The sequence below is a fragment of the Artibeus jamaicensis genome, unplaced genomic scaffold (assembly GCF_021234435.1).
Source record: "Artibeus jamaicensis isolate MK-2021 breed Jamaican fruit bat unplaced genomic scaffold, CSHL_Jam_final contig_723, whole genome shotgun sequence".
Classification (NCBI taxonomy): domain Eukaryota; kingdom Metazoa; phylum Chordata; class Mammalia; order Chiroptera; family Phyllostomidae; genus Artibeus; species Artibeus jamaicensis.
In genome coordinates, this window is record NW_026521938.1 from 2361326 (window position 1) to 2375622 (window position 14297).

At 41.4% G+C, this 14297-nt stretch overlaps 2 pseudogenes; one reads left to right on the forward strand and one right to left on the reverse strand.

Moving 5' to 3' along the window:
• Positions 1 to 896: 896 nt before the first annotated feature.
• LOC119051633 (HAUS augmin-like complex subunit 2) lies at positions 897 to 14297 on the reverse strand (annotated as a pseudogene).
• Positions 5688 to 5773, forward strand: LOC119051637 (uncharacterized; annotated as a pseudogene).

The following is a 14297-nucleotide window of genomic DNA, read 5'->3' on the forward strand; positions in this document are numbered from 1 at the left end:
CCTATGTTTGTGCCCTGACTAAGAAACAAACTGTCAAGATTCGGGTACATGGGACTACAGTCCAACCAACTGGGCAAGCCGGCCAGGGCTAGATCATTCACCTTTAATGTAATTATTACTAAGACTGAGTTTAGGCCTATTATTTTATTATTTGTTTTCTGTTTGTCCCTTGTTTTTTGTTCCTCTGTTCCCCTTCTTCCTGCCCTCTCTGGTTAGTTGAGTATTTTACAGCATTCCATCTTAGTTTATCTACTGGCATTTTAGCTATATAGCCTTGTATTATTTTTAGTGGTTCCTCCAGGGACTATATATATATATCCAACTTTTCATAGACTGCTTAGCATTAATTCTTAAACTACAAGTAAAATATAGATGTCCTACAATCATATTAGGTCACCTTACACATATGTAATATATCTACATACATTGAAAAACTCCCAATGTTATAATTTTTGTTTTGAACATTCACACATATTTCAATGAATTTCAGAGGAGCAAAAGTTATTATATTTACCCAAAAAGTTACATTTCTGCTGCTCTTCCTTCATTCCTAAAGTTTCATTTATCCTTCTGCTGTCATTTTCCTCCAGCCTGAAGAACTTCCTTTAGCATTTTTTACAGAAAAGGTATACTGGCCATGAATTCACCTGAAAATACTTTTTTTTTTTGCTTTTGTTTTGTTGTTGTTGTTTTGCTTTATTCCTAAAGGATATTTTTTGCCAGATATAGAACTTTCACTTGATATGGAAATTCCTCTGTGGTCAGAGCAGGAGTTCTCAAGTGCTGTACGCTAGAGTCAGCCTTTTCTGTGAGGATCACGTCTGGGTTCAAAACTGCACATTGGGAGTGGGGGTGGGGCTCATACCTTGTCCTTCAGTTTGAAGATTAAAGGATGGCTAGGATTCTCTGTCTCCTGTGAGGGGACAGGTGAGGACAAAATCAGGGTACTGTGGAAAGCAACCTCACAGGATGATCTGATCACAAATGCCTATCCAGGCAGATGGGTTGTCACACTCCAAATTTATAGTATCTTTAGTGAAAGGTTTATCTTCGCCTTACACAAGCCCTGTGCATTGTTTCTGAGCCTTTGAAAGGTGTCTTTTCAGTCCTTGGCCATACCACCCTGAATTCGCCCGATCCTGTCTGAAATGCGTCTTTTCAGAGCCTTCTCTTCTTCCTGTAATCTTATCATCCCATCTTTATTTCAAATGCCTAAAAGACGCTACAAACTGTCATCTCGGCGGTAGCAGTTTTCTTAATCTGTTGAGATCTTGCTTCCAGGCATATCGTGTTTGGCTCGAATAACATTTTTTACAAATTCTCTACAGGTCCGGAGGTTCTTATGTCCACACAACAACCCTTGAGCTATTCCTCGGGGAGGGGAATGCTGTATGTAAATATGAAAAGAAAGATGTGCACACATGTCCAAGGGCCAGGGGTGCCTGTCACCGGCGGTCCTACCCCTTCAGAGGGTGGGGGTCTTGCAGGAACACGGGTCAGACCAGGACCAAGGGAGGCCCCTGGTCGGAAAGAGGGATCTGGCAGAAGAACCCACTCACTTGGAATTGGCCGCCTCTCCGCGCACCACCTTTTCCCGCTATTCCCGTTAGCCTGGTCGTCAGTGCCCTCTAGCGACAGCAGGGGAATGACAGGCGTTGCAGATGTCAAGGTCCTTAAGGCACTCAGGATGGGGCTTCAAAGTGAGTGACCTCACAGGTGAAAGGTCATCCGTGGGACTCAAACTTGAGCCACAGTTCAAGAACCTGAGACCCATCGTAGTGCGATTCACACATTTTTATTTTTTGACTTCCATGAGTTTTATTGAAAAGTGGAATGAAAATATATGAAAAAGAAAGGAAAATTTAGTTCTGTCTTGATGAACTTGGAATCTTAGTACTTTAATATAAAGAGGGTCTCTTTCAGCATTGCTAGAAGCAAAGCCTATAAATACCCTTGTTACCACTGACTAGAAATGTGCTGTTCATGACTACACATAGTTAAGCAAAAATGAACAGTTGAATCATTTGGCCATTAGTAGTTTGGACATGAACTTATTTTATTTTTATTTTGGATATTAACTTAGAAGTAAAAGTTAAAGAAAGCAACATAAAACCCTGTTTGTGAAAATTATTTTCTTCAGCTAATATCTTGAGGATACAGAGAAAATTTCATTTTGTTGTTCTCACCACTTGAGTACATTCTCAGCCAGTTTTTCTGTCTCAGTCACCAAAATATCCATCTTTGTTAAATCCTTACTCATTTTCTTTGGATCTGCATCTAAATGAGGGATAATTCTAATTGTTTCAGGGTGGGTTTCTTATCTCTCAATAAAAGTCACTGCCAACTCCAGCAAATGTACTATGTGTCTGTGATAAAACATCTTAAATGGGCAGGTTTCCTGGCACGTGAGTTTCAGCAGTCTTGCCCAAGGGGCTTCTCTTTCAGCACTGCTTCAAATGATCATGCTTTCCATTGTGCATTCACTGATTGGTCCTTGTATGTGCCCTGACTGGAGATCCAGCTGGCCACCTTGGCATATCAGGACGGCCCAGTGAGGGCAACAGAGTATGACACTTCCTAGCCTAAAAAAAACAATCAATATCTACTAAGTCTTTTTCTAGTCTTAGAAGTTCAATTTTCAGGGTTTTGTTTATTTGTTTTTGTTTGGTTAGTTGATTTCAGCTTGAATTTTTGTGATCTGATGTAGCCCGGAGAAGTTCACAAAGCAAGAAGCTGATTTCGTAGATATATTTTACATTTCCTGAATGACTAACCCCAAAGTTACAAAATGGCCCAGCAGTAGACCTTAGCTTTAGCATGTAAGCCTGGTCCCAAGGGTTGCCTGTAGTTGGTGGTTCACACTTTGAAGCGATGCGTGAAGAACTGACCATGGCCTATAGGGGACAGTAGAGGACTATTTATCCCGTGACTGATTTGACCTAGGGCCACCCTAGCTATTCTATTCTTACTATAGAATTTTTTTAATAATTAAAATTTTTTTCAATTACAGTTGATGTACAATATATCCATTTGAAGTACACAGCATAGTGATTAGAAATTTATACAACTTATGGCCCTGGCAGACGTGTCTCAGTATATTGAGCACTGGCCTGTGAACCAAGGGGTTGCTGGCTTGATTACCCACCTGGGAACATGCTTGGGTTGTAGTCCAGGTGGTGCAAAAGGCAACCAATTTCTCTCCTGCTTTCCCCAACCCTTCCCTTCTCTCCCTCTAAAAAAGAAACAAACAAATAAATAGGAATTTATACAACTTATGAATTGGTCAATTTGATAAGTCTAAAGATAATTTTTTAATGCAAGGAAAAAATCGTGAACAATAATTAAATTTTAAAAATCAATGGATTAGTTGTCTAGTAACTAATAAAAGATAATTTTCTCACCCAAAGACATGTGAACCTTAAAAAATATTGCATTTATTGGATTTACTTTTCCTCAACCTTATATTAAGAACATTTTCATGTCCTGGCTGGTATGGCTCAGTGGCTTGAGCACTGTCTGGTGAACTAAAAGATCACCAGTTCAATTTCCAGTCAGAGCACGTGCCTGGTTTGCCAGCCAAGTCCCCAATACACTTTTCTTTCCATTGCCGTGTCCTGCTTGGAGTCACTGCACTACTTTAACTGTCATCCATTCCGCTCATGCCCCAGCCCAGTTGGTGATGTGTGAGAGGCTACCGATAGATGTTTTTCTCACTCTCTACCTCCCTCCCTCCCCCCTCTCTAAAAATAAATAAATAAAATGTTTTTTTTAAATAACATTTTCAAATATTCAGAAACCTGAATAGAATAGAATTGTGCACCCAGCCCCTAGATAATATAATTCATATTTAACAATATGTGCTTTGTTGCTGCTCACATAGCCATTTGGGGGTATATTTTGATGATAATTGAATGGGATTGAGAGACTATGGATTGAGACACAGCTTCTGCCTCAGATTAGCACAGCTTTCTAACTCCATAATTTAAGACGGAAGACTTCAACTCTATAAAACACCTTCATTATTTGAACATTGGAGTAATTAAGAGGATTGTGAGGATTGTATTTACTATACAGTGATTTTTTTCGCTGATACCAGGTTTGTTTCTGTTCATCTACTTGTAGATGAACACACCTTCGGAATGCCTGTTTTCAGTAACCCCCTAATACTGGATTTGCTCTGAGCACAGTAAACCCTTAATGCAAAATTGCTATTATTGCTAAGTGACTTTTAGGAAGAACTTCTAGAAATGAAATTTCTAAGTGCTAGAGAAAATGGTATGAACATTTTATTATTTTATGTTTTTAGAGAGAGGAAGGGAAGGAAGAGATTTGTTGTTTCATTTACTTATGTACTTACTGGTTGATTCTTTTTTTAAGATTATTTATTTGTAGAGAGAGGGGAAGGGAGGGAGAAAGACAGGGAGAGAACACTGCCTGGTGTAGCTCAGTGGATTGAGCCCCAGACTATGAACCACGAATTTGATTCCTAGTCAGGGTTTGAAGGCCTGGTCCTCACATCCTGTCTCTGGCTTATTGGTACAAATTTTGGTACTTGACCATTCACAGCTCTGCTCTAGAATGTTTAGTTAGGGACATGGAAACTGGGGCCCATCAGTCGTAGTGATAGCTCTGTTTGTGAGCTATTTTAAAAATGGACTGAATCTGGAGGCTTTAGACTTCTGACTCCTAGACTAAAACAACAAACATCTAGCCAGCATAATATGATTATCTCTGTTGGAACGCTGATACTGTATTCTGTTCATTTCTTCCTTTATATATAATAAAAACCATTAGAACTCCAAATAAAGTAAAATAAAATAAAATAAACAACGAACATCTCAAGCATTAGAAGAAGCCAGCATATGATGAACTGGGAAAGAGAATTTTTTAAAAATTCTCTTGTATTGATTTTTAGAGAGAGAGAGGGTGAAAAGAGAGAGAAATATCCATTTGTTGCTCTGTTCTTTAATGCACCCACTGATTGATTTTTGTATATACCCTTAGCGGGAATGAAATCCACAACCTTTCAGTTTATAGGACAACACTCTTATGAACTGATCTACCCAGCCAGGGTGGAAGGAACATTTTGGCAGAATAAGAAGCACTAGCAAAGGATCTGAGGTGGAAAGAATTTGGTGCAATCAAGAAACTGAAGTTCTGACTGGTGTGGCTCAGTAAATTGAGCACCAGCCTGTGATACAAGGGATCGCCAGTTTGATTCCCCATGAGGGCACATGCCTGCATTGCTGGCCAGATCATACTTGGGGCCATGCTAGAGGCAGCCAATTGACGTTTCTCTCATACATCAATGTTTCTCTCCCTCTCTTTCTATAAATAAATTTTTTTAAAATAAAGAAACTGAAGATGAGCCCTGGCCAGAGTGGTTCATTTGGTTGGAGGGTCGTCTAGTAAACTGAAAGGTTATAGGTTCAATTCCCAGTCAGGGAACATCTAGGTTGTGGGTTTGATCCATGGTCAGGATGCATACAGAAGGCAAATGACTGAAGTTTCTCTCTCACATCGATGTTTTTCTCTTTCTTTGCCTCTCCTTTCCTCTCTCTCTAAGTACAATGAGAAAATGCCCTAGGGTGAGGATAAAACATAAAAAGAAACTGAAGATAAGAAGGAGTTAGGGGAAATGGGGGAAAGGGGGAAGAGGATGAACACATATGAATTGGCGGTTATAGTGCTCACTTTGGCAGCAATATGCTAAAACCGAATCAGTACAGAGAAAATTAGCATGGCCACTGCCCATGGTTGAAATGCAAATTCGTCCCTTAAAAAAGGGTGGCAGTTATAAAAATAGTCCTGGGGATATAAAATACAGCACAGGGAGTATAGTCGATGATATTATAGTAGCTGTGTATGGTGTCAAATGGGTACTAGACTTATCATTTTGTGGAATATAGAAGTGTCTAGTCACTATCTTGTATACCTGAAACTAACATAATATTGTAGGTCAACTTTTTTGTACGGGGGACAAATTTCTGGCAGCTATGTGGTCAGAAGCTTTGGAAATGTGGAAGTTGGCAGTTAATAATCTCGACTTGGAAGTTATCTACATAGCTGTCAAGAGTGAAGTGGTGAGAGGTGCAAGTGACTTCAGACCATCAGTCCACACACAGTCTTGGCTCTCCCATGACACATGCTGGGACTGAAGGGATACACAAAACAAAGAGACATGGTATTTTCTATATTTAGCCATTGGCAAGTAGAGGTGGATATTTTACCAAAAAAATTATAAATACTTAAGAACAATGCGAAACCATTGGTTAAGGTTAAGCAGGAAAATGAGATGATCTGGTTTACATTTTTGAAGGATAGCTCAGGATGAATGGTGAGCTGGGGCATGAGCGGAATGGATGACAGTTAAAGTAGTGCAGTGACTCCAAGCAGGACACGGCAATGGAAAGAAAAAGTAGATTGATTTGATGTATGTTTAATGTGGACTCAAAGTCTGGTATTATTCAAAACTGTGGTGAAGGTGTCTTTGCCACTGGCACAAACTACTGGGTTGATGAGGATGCTACCACTGATAGGGAAAAGTTGGGGCAAGAGCAGGTGGAGATGTGGAATTATTATTCAGTTTTGACAGGTTGTGGTTGTACAATCAGCTGAGATTCCCAGTAGGCGGTTGAATGTGTGCAATACCAGAATCTGGAATGAAACCATGGAACTACCATTCATCAATGTTCAGATGGTGTTTGAATCCAGGGGAATGCAACAGATCACATTGGTAGGAGAAAGAAGAGCGTTCAGAATCAGTCCCCAAAGAACTGGGGTCCAAAAAGCATCTGGAAAAGGAGTGTTCCGTTCACTGCTCAACTACTCATTATAGGGCAGATTTGAAAACGAGTCTGCTTTCTCACTTAATCTCACTATTTTCTCTCCAGGAGTTTTTCTGTAAACACTTAATTATATGTTTTTTAAATCCTTACCTGAGGACCTGCTTATTGGTTTCATTTTTCTTTTCTTTTCTTTTCTTTTTTTTTTTTTTGAGAGAGAGAGAGGAAGAGAAAAATCAATGCTAGAGATGAATATCAATTGGTTGCCTCTTGCATGGGCCCCAGCTGGGTTCTGGCACACAACCCAACTGGGGATCGAACCCACAACTCAGGCACGGGCTCTGACTGGAAGTTAAACCTGCACCCTTTTGGTTTATGAGATGACACTCCAACTGGGCCAGCTAACCAGGGCTAAAATTTTAATTTTATTTTCCACGTTGGGAAACTAGAATAAAAAGCAGACTTAACAACAACAACAAAAAAAAGCAGGGCAATTTTCTTAGAACCATGTGCTATCCTGGAAATAGATTCACAAGTGTTAAATTACATCCTTCCACATTTGGTCAAGACCAGGAATGTGAGACCCACTTAAGGCAGCAACAGAAGCAAGAGACATGGTAGAATATATGGCCCCCTGAGGAAACACTGATTCAGGACCGTGAAGCAACAATAATGGATTTAAGGGAAAAGCTCATTGGAACTCACTATTTTCTTCCACTAGACAATGACATCAGAGAAGTCATAGTTGAGAGAGATCATATAAACCTAAAAAGTGTAGAGAAGTCTGGACAGAGCTCAACCCTTTTAACTATGAACAAATTCCCTCAGGAGACAAACTTTACCAATGTGTTGAGTGTGGGACAATCTGGGAGAAAAATTGCCTTTCTGCACATTTCAGGACTCATAAAGGAGAAAACCCTACAATCCTAAAGATGCAATTTACCTCTTCTCAGTATGACAGAATTTACATTTATAAGAAATTTTAGCTCTGACTGGTGTGGCTCAATTGGTTGGATGTCATCCCACAAAGTGAAGGGTTAACAGTTCTGTTCCTGGTTGGAGTACATGCCTGGGTTGCTGGTTCAGTCCCCAGTCAGGGCATGTGTGAGAGGCAACCGATAAATGTTTCTCTCTCACATAGATGTTTCTCTCCCTTTCTCCCTCCCTCCCTTCCTGCTCTGTAAAAGTAAACACAATCTTTAAAAAAAGAACTCTCACTCTGGTTGGTGTGGTTCAGTGTATTGAGTGGCCACCTATGAGCCAAAGGGTCCCTGGTTTGATTCCCAATCTAGGGCACATGCCTGGGTTTCGGGCCAGGTCCTTAGTGGGGGCACATGAGAGGCAACCACCCATTGATGTTTCTCTCCCTCTTTTCCTCCCTCCCTTCCCCTCTCTCTAAAACTAAATAAAAAGTATTAGAAAGTTTTAAAAAGAAAGAACTTTATGAAAGAACAGTGAATACAGGGGATTACTTTCCAGGTGAGACTACTTTACATCTAAGAATCTATAAGAGCGAGAAACACTACAGTGTAATCATTCATGGAGAGGTCTCAGGCTTTTTTCCTTCCTTACTCAGCATCACAGAATGCACACTGGAGAGAAACCTACTGATGTGGCCATTGTGAGAAAGGCACTTTCGATGCTACATCAGAGAACTCATACTGGGAAAATCTTTATACATGTAGTTGGTGTGGAAGAGCCTTCAGGGGATGTTCTCACTTTACTCAACACAGGAAGACTCATACTAGAGAACACTATTAATAGGGTCAATGTGGTGGACTTTCAACAACAGCTTTCACCTTATTTGACATCAGGAAGTTCATATAGATTAATGAAACTCACTGGACATAATATGGCTAATCTGTTGGTTGAAATTCCATTTTATTTGACATCAGAAATAAACCACAAAGTAGAAAGAATTCACAAGTTATTTCTGATCCATACACAGGTACCTGAATGTAATAAGACTTTGCACTGTGGCTCCCTGCAATTGCGGATGAGCAGTTATGAGCAGCTGTGCTCAACATATGCCCTTGATATGCCACAGAAACACAATTTAAGGGGAGTTAGGAGTCTAGGCCTTACGGACAATGTCCCATAGAAATGATTGCCCTAAATAACAAAATGTAAATATTATCAAAGACAACAGCATCTATCTTTTTACACCATATATGAATCAGAGAACCACTGAATTTGAAGTGTCATGCAGAGATCATTCATCTCTTAGTATCATAGGGATCAGCCTATGTACAATAATGTATAGTGTGCATAGAAGAAAGTTGAAAAGCATACCATCCATTTTCTCCTGCATAATACAAATGCTTTCACTTCAAGCAAATCACAGAGCTTTACACTAACTCTCCAATATTTCTTTAAAAAATATTTATGTATTTGTGCAGAGGGGGAGGGGGAGAAACATCAATGTGGTTGCCTCTCACACATCCCCTAACGGGTACCTGCCCCGCAACCCAGGCATATGCCCTGATTGGGAATCGAACAGGCAACCCTTTGGTTTGCAGTGTGGTACTCAATCCACTGAGCCACACCAGCCAGGGCTTTCCAATATTTCTATTCATTTCTATTCACTTTAAGACAAGTATCATAAATAGCTGAGTGTTCCTTCACAGTTCTAGGGGCATAGCCAGTGTCCAGCAGCATTGAAATGACATACTAGACCCTGATGAAGTGTCTAAACTCCAAGGATAATGCACATCTTACAAGCTACACCCAAAATCCCCTAAAAAGCTGGGTTTGGGAGGTAACTTCACCCATACCTGCCCAAATGGGTATCTGGAGTGGTCTGGAGAAAGAGAGGGACGTCCCCACACATGAAACCTGAGGACCTCTGCTTCTTCTGCTTTTATGAGCACCCACAGTATGCTGGGTTTCCTCTTAGACCTAAAGGAGAGCTCTTGCTCTTCTCTTACACTTCATGGAATGCTACCTTTCCTTCCCAGCTCTATCACCAAACCCTTTACCGAATTGCCATCTGCTGGCTGCTCCCTGGAGGTTGAGACTGACTTCAGCTCCAGATCTCTGCTGGTAGAAAGTCCAGAAATTTCCAGTACCCACAGTTGTCAGATTGGGAGTGTGGTCTTATAACTCATCTTGAGGCTTCTGGGCAGATGAGCTTTACTGGAGCAGACTTGTATGCCTGCCACTGTGGGTGGCTGTGCCACCCTGCACCATTGTGGAGGGCCCAACTCCCTTTACAAATGCCAAAATGCCAGCCCCTCTTTTGCCAACTTGTTCTCACAGCTAGGACATGGACACATGTGTCCGAGGGAAACCCTGTCCCTCAGAATCCTCCCAGTCAAGGATGACATGAGCTGGCTGGGACACAATCTGTCTGGGGAAAGGAGCTGATTCCCTCTAGCGGAGAATGCCCTGAACCCCTCTCCAAAATGGATTTTATTGGTATCGGTACATGTAGGGGAGGGTATACAGCATGCATGCATAGCTCATCAAACAACGTCCAAAGACTATAATTATAGAAAACAGATATTATCTATAGATAACAATTGAAGGAACACAGAGACCTGCCTTAGGTCAGGGACTGTTAGATAAGCTGACGCCAGAGGGTCATTAAGGCATGGATCATGAGTTCAGGAGTTCATTCTTATGCTTTGAACTCAAACATCTGGTTTATACCAACAGAGCTACACAAAGCAAAGCAAGCTTCAGAGGGTATAATACATTCTTCAGGCCTGATTTCCCACAGGGACCCCCGGTGCTAGCATCAGGTCATTCCTGCCTCCTGCATTCCTGGTTTTCCTGTCAAGTCTTACAGGCCTCTTTCAAGGCCTCACCTGCAGAGGGCTACAGTCTCTGATACCACACCAAGTGGCCCCAGCATGTGTCAATCCTGGTCAGCTGGGGCCTGAGGACGTCTATGAGAAAGATGGGTTCTGAAGAGATATTCCTATCCTGTAGTGGGTAATGGCTTCCCCAAAATGCCCACATCTTAATGCCTGGAACCTATGAATGTGTTATCTTACGGGGTAAAAGGGATCTTATAGATGTAATTAAGGATCTTGAGATGTGGAGCTTATCCTGAGCTACTTGTAGTGAGCCCTATGTCATCACAATTGCCCTTTTTTTAATTGATTTTTTTTGGGGGGGAAGAAAAAGAAGGGGTGGGGGGTGAAGAGAGAGAGAGAAATATAAAAATTTCCCCAGTTATTTATGCATTCATTGGTTGATTTTTGTATGTGTCCTGACTGGGGATTAAACCCTTAACCTTGGCATATTGGGGCAATGCTCTGAAAACTAAACTACCCAGCCAGTGCACAATTGCCCTTGTTTAAGAAGAGGCAGGAGAGTCAGAGTCAAAAAAGCCCATGTGATGACAGACTCAGAGGTTAGAGTCAGAGAGACAATTTAAGATGCTACACTGCTGGCTTTGGTGATGAAGGAAGAGGCCATGAGCCAAAGAATGCATGCAGTCTCTAGAATCCAGAGAAGGCAAGGAAATGTATTTTCACCTAGAGACTCTAGAAGGAATGCAGCCCTGCCAACATCTAGACTTTAAACTGGCAAGACACATTTTGGACATTTGCCTCCAGAGGTGAGATGATAAATCTGTGTGGTTTTAAGTCATAGTTTGTGGTAATTTACAGTAGCAAAGGAAACAAATACAACTCCCTGACACCAAAAACTTAAGCCAAATGTTGCATGGCTATATGTAATGCTTAGAACTGTAACAATCACTTTGAGACTATGAGGACACACTTAGGAATAATCAAGATAATACCTGGCTAGTATGACTCAGTGGACTGAATGCCACTGAGTGCCACCTCAACCATGGGGCCACTAAATTGATACCAGTCTAGGGCACATGCTTAGAGGCCAGGTTCCCAGTAAGAGGTATGTGAGAGGCAACCACACATTGATGTTTCTCACCCTCTCTTTCTCCCTCACTTCCCCTCTCTAAAAATAAACACAATCTTTAAAAAAAGATAATAGAGAGGAGGCTTGAGCCAAAAGGTGGGCAGTGGCTGGCTAAGGGGAACAGTCAAGCCCAGAACCCATCTCTGGAAGCCAATGCCTCTGGATTTCATGTAATGCATATTCTGTTACTTGTGGCCAAAGACACTTCTCAAATAACCTTTTTTTTTTGCTTCCAATCCACTTCAGAACCTTGCTCGCCTCACTCAGATCATTACCCCTTGGGAGATGGGCATCCCACAAAATAGAGGTCCACTGAAGGAAGAGCCAAGTCAGCTCAGCTGCAAGGGTATGATGTGAAAACAGTGGGACCAAGAGGATGTTGTAGAGGCTTCATCAAATTACGCATGTAGATATGTTCACTCTCTCTGTCACTGTCCTTCATAGTAGGTGACAGTAAAAGTCCTCTCTGGGTGAAAAAAAAGGACTTGATACAATCCACACACCTCAATCCAAAAATTGTGTCAACTTGCTAAAGTACAAGGTGCATTCTGTGGACTTCCCGCATTAATGACACAGAACATTCTCTGGAAGCTGATTGTGGTTTGACTCCGCTCAGAGCTCAGATTCTTCAGGTTCCCCCATGTGCTATGTCAGATCTGAATAATCTTAGGTTTGTCTTATCTTTAATGTGGGGGAGAACAGGCAAGTAGTAAATGTGTAGCAGCAATAAATAGACTCAAAAGCCAATTTTATGGGAAAGTTATGATACAATAAAATGCTGAATAGTTAACTCCTGTTTTTTCAACCTGAAATTCTCAAGCTCTGAAAAGTATTTTTCTTCTTTTTCAAATGAATTTTAATTTTTTTAAAGATTTTTCTTCTTACTGGTTTTATTTTCTTTTTTAAAAGATATTTTTTTTCCTTTTTTTCATTTAAAATTTTTTAAATATATTTTATTGATTATGCCATTACAGTTGTTCTATTCCCCCCTTCATTCCCCTCCACCCTGCACACCCCTCCCCCACCATCCCCCCTTTAGTTTATGACCACATGTCTCAAGTTCTTTAGATTCTATATTTCCCATACTATTCTTGCCCTCCCCCCTATCTGTTTTCTACCTACCGTCTATGCTACTTATTTTCTGTACCTTCTCCTCACTTCTCTTTCTCCCACTCCCCTGTTGCTAACCCTTCATGTGATCTTCATTTCTATGGTTCTGCTCCTGATCTAGCTGTCCTCTTAGTTTGCTTTTGTTTTAGTTGTGGCTGTTAATAACTGTGAGTTTGCTGTCCTTTCACTGTTCATCTTTATCTTCTTTTTCTTAGGTAAGTCCCTTTAACACTTCATATAATAAGGGCTTGGTGATGATGAACTCCTTGAATTTGATCTTATCTGAGAAGCACTTTATCTGCCCTTCCACTCTAAATGAAAGCTTTGCTGGATAGAGCAGTCTTGGATATAGGTCCTTGTCTTTCATGACTCAGAATACTTCTTTCCAGCCCCTTCTTGCCTGTAAGGTCTCTTTTGAGAAATCAGCTGACAGTCTGATGGGAACTCCTTTGTAGGTTACTGTCTTCTTATCTCTTGCTGCTTCTAGGATTCTCTCCTTCATTTTAATCTTGGCTAATGTAATGATGATGTGCCTTGGTGTGTTCCTCTTTGGGTCCAACTTGTTTGGGACTCTGAGCTTCCTGGACTTCCTGAAAGACTATTTCCTTTGCCACATTGGGGAAGTTCTCCTTTATTATTTGTTCAAATAAGTGTTCCACTTGTTGCTGTTCCTCTTCCCCTTCCGGTACCCCTATAATTCAGATGTTGGAATGTTTAAAGATATTCTAGAGGTTCCTAAGCCTCTCCTCAATTTTTTGAATTCTTGTTTCTTCATTCTGCTCTGGTTCAATGTTTCTTTCTTCCTTCTGGCCCACTCCATTGATTTGAGTCCCAGTGTCCTTCCCATCACTATTGGTTCCTTGTGCATTTCCCTTTGTTTAGCCTTCATTTGTTCATCTAATTTGTGACTAAAATCAACCAGTTCTGTGAGCATCCTGATCACCAATGTTTTGAACTGTGCATCTGATAGGTTGGCTATCTCTTGGTTGCTTAGAAGTATTGGCTCTGGGGCTTTGAGCTGTTTCTCTGCTTGAGCCATAATGTTTTGGTCTGCTCACACCTGTTGTGTATGAGGGGCAGAGCCTTAGGTGTTCACCAGGGCGGGGCAACCCAAGTCGCTGGGTTGTGACACTGTATGTGGGGGTGGGGTCAGAGAGGAAAAAACGGCCTCTGCTCTCTGTTGCACCTCAGTGTCTTCCGCCGCTTCCCTCAAGCAAACTGGGCCTTTCTGATGCTGATTCCCATGTGGGTGGGCTTGTGTGTTTTCTAGGACCCTGTGGGTTTTCTCCAACAAATTTTTGTGAGGGTGGGAGTCTCTCCCTGCGCCTCAACCCCCACAGGTGTTTCAATCGGCGTTTCGAGGCTTCATTTCCCAGCACTAGGACCCTGGGTTGCTCAATCTGTCTTGCTCCCTAGTAATCTGTACGCAAATGTGGGACCACTGCACAGTCAGCCAGCCACCTTACGCATGATGTCCTGCTTCTCAATCACCACCTCACTGGATCTGCCCAT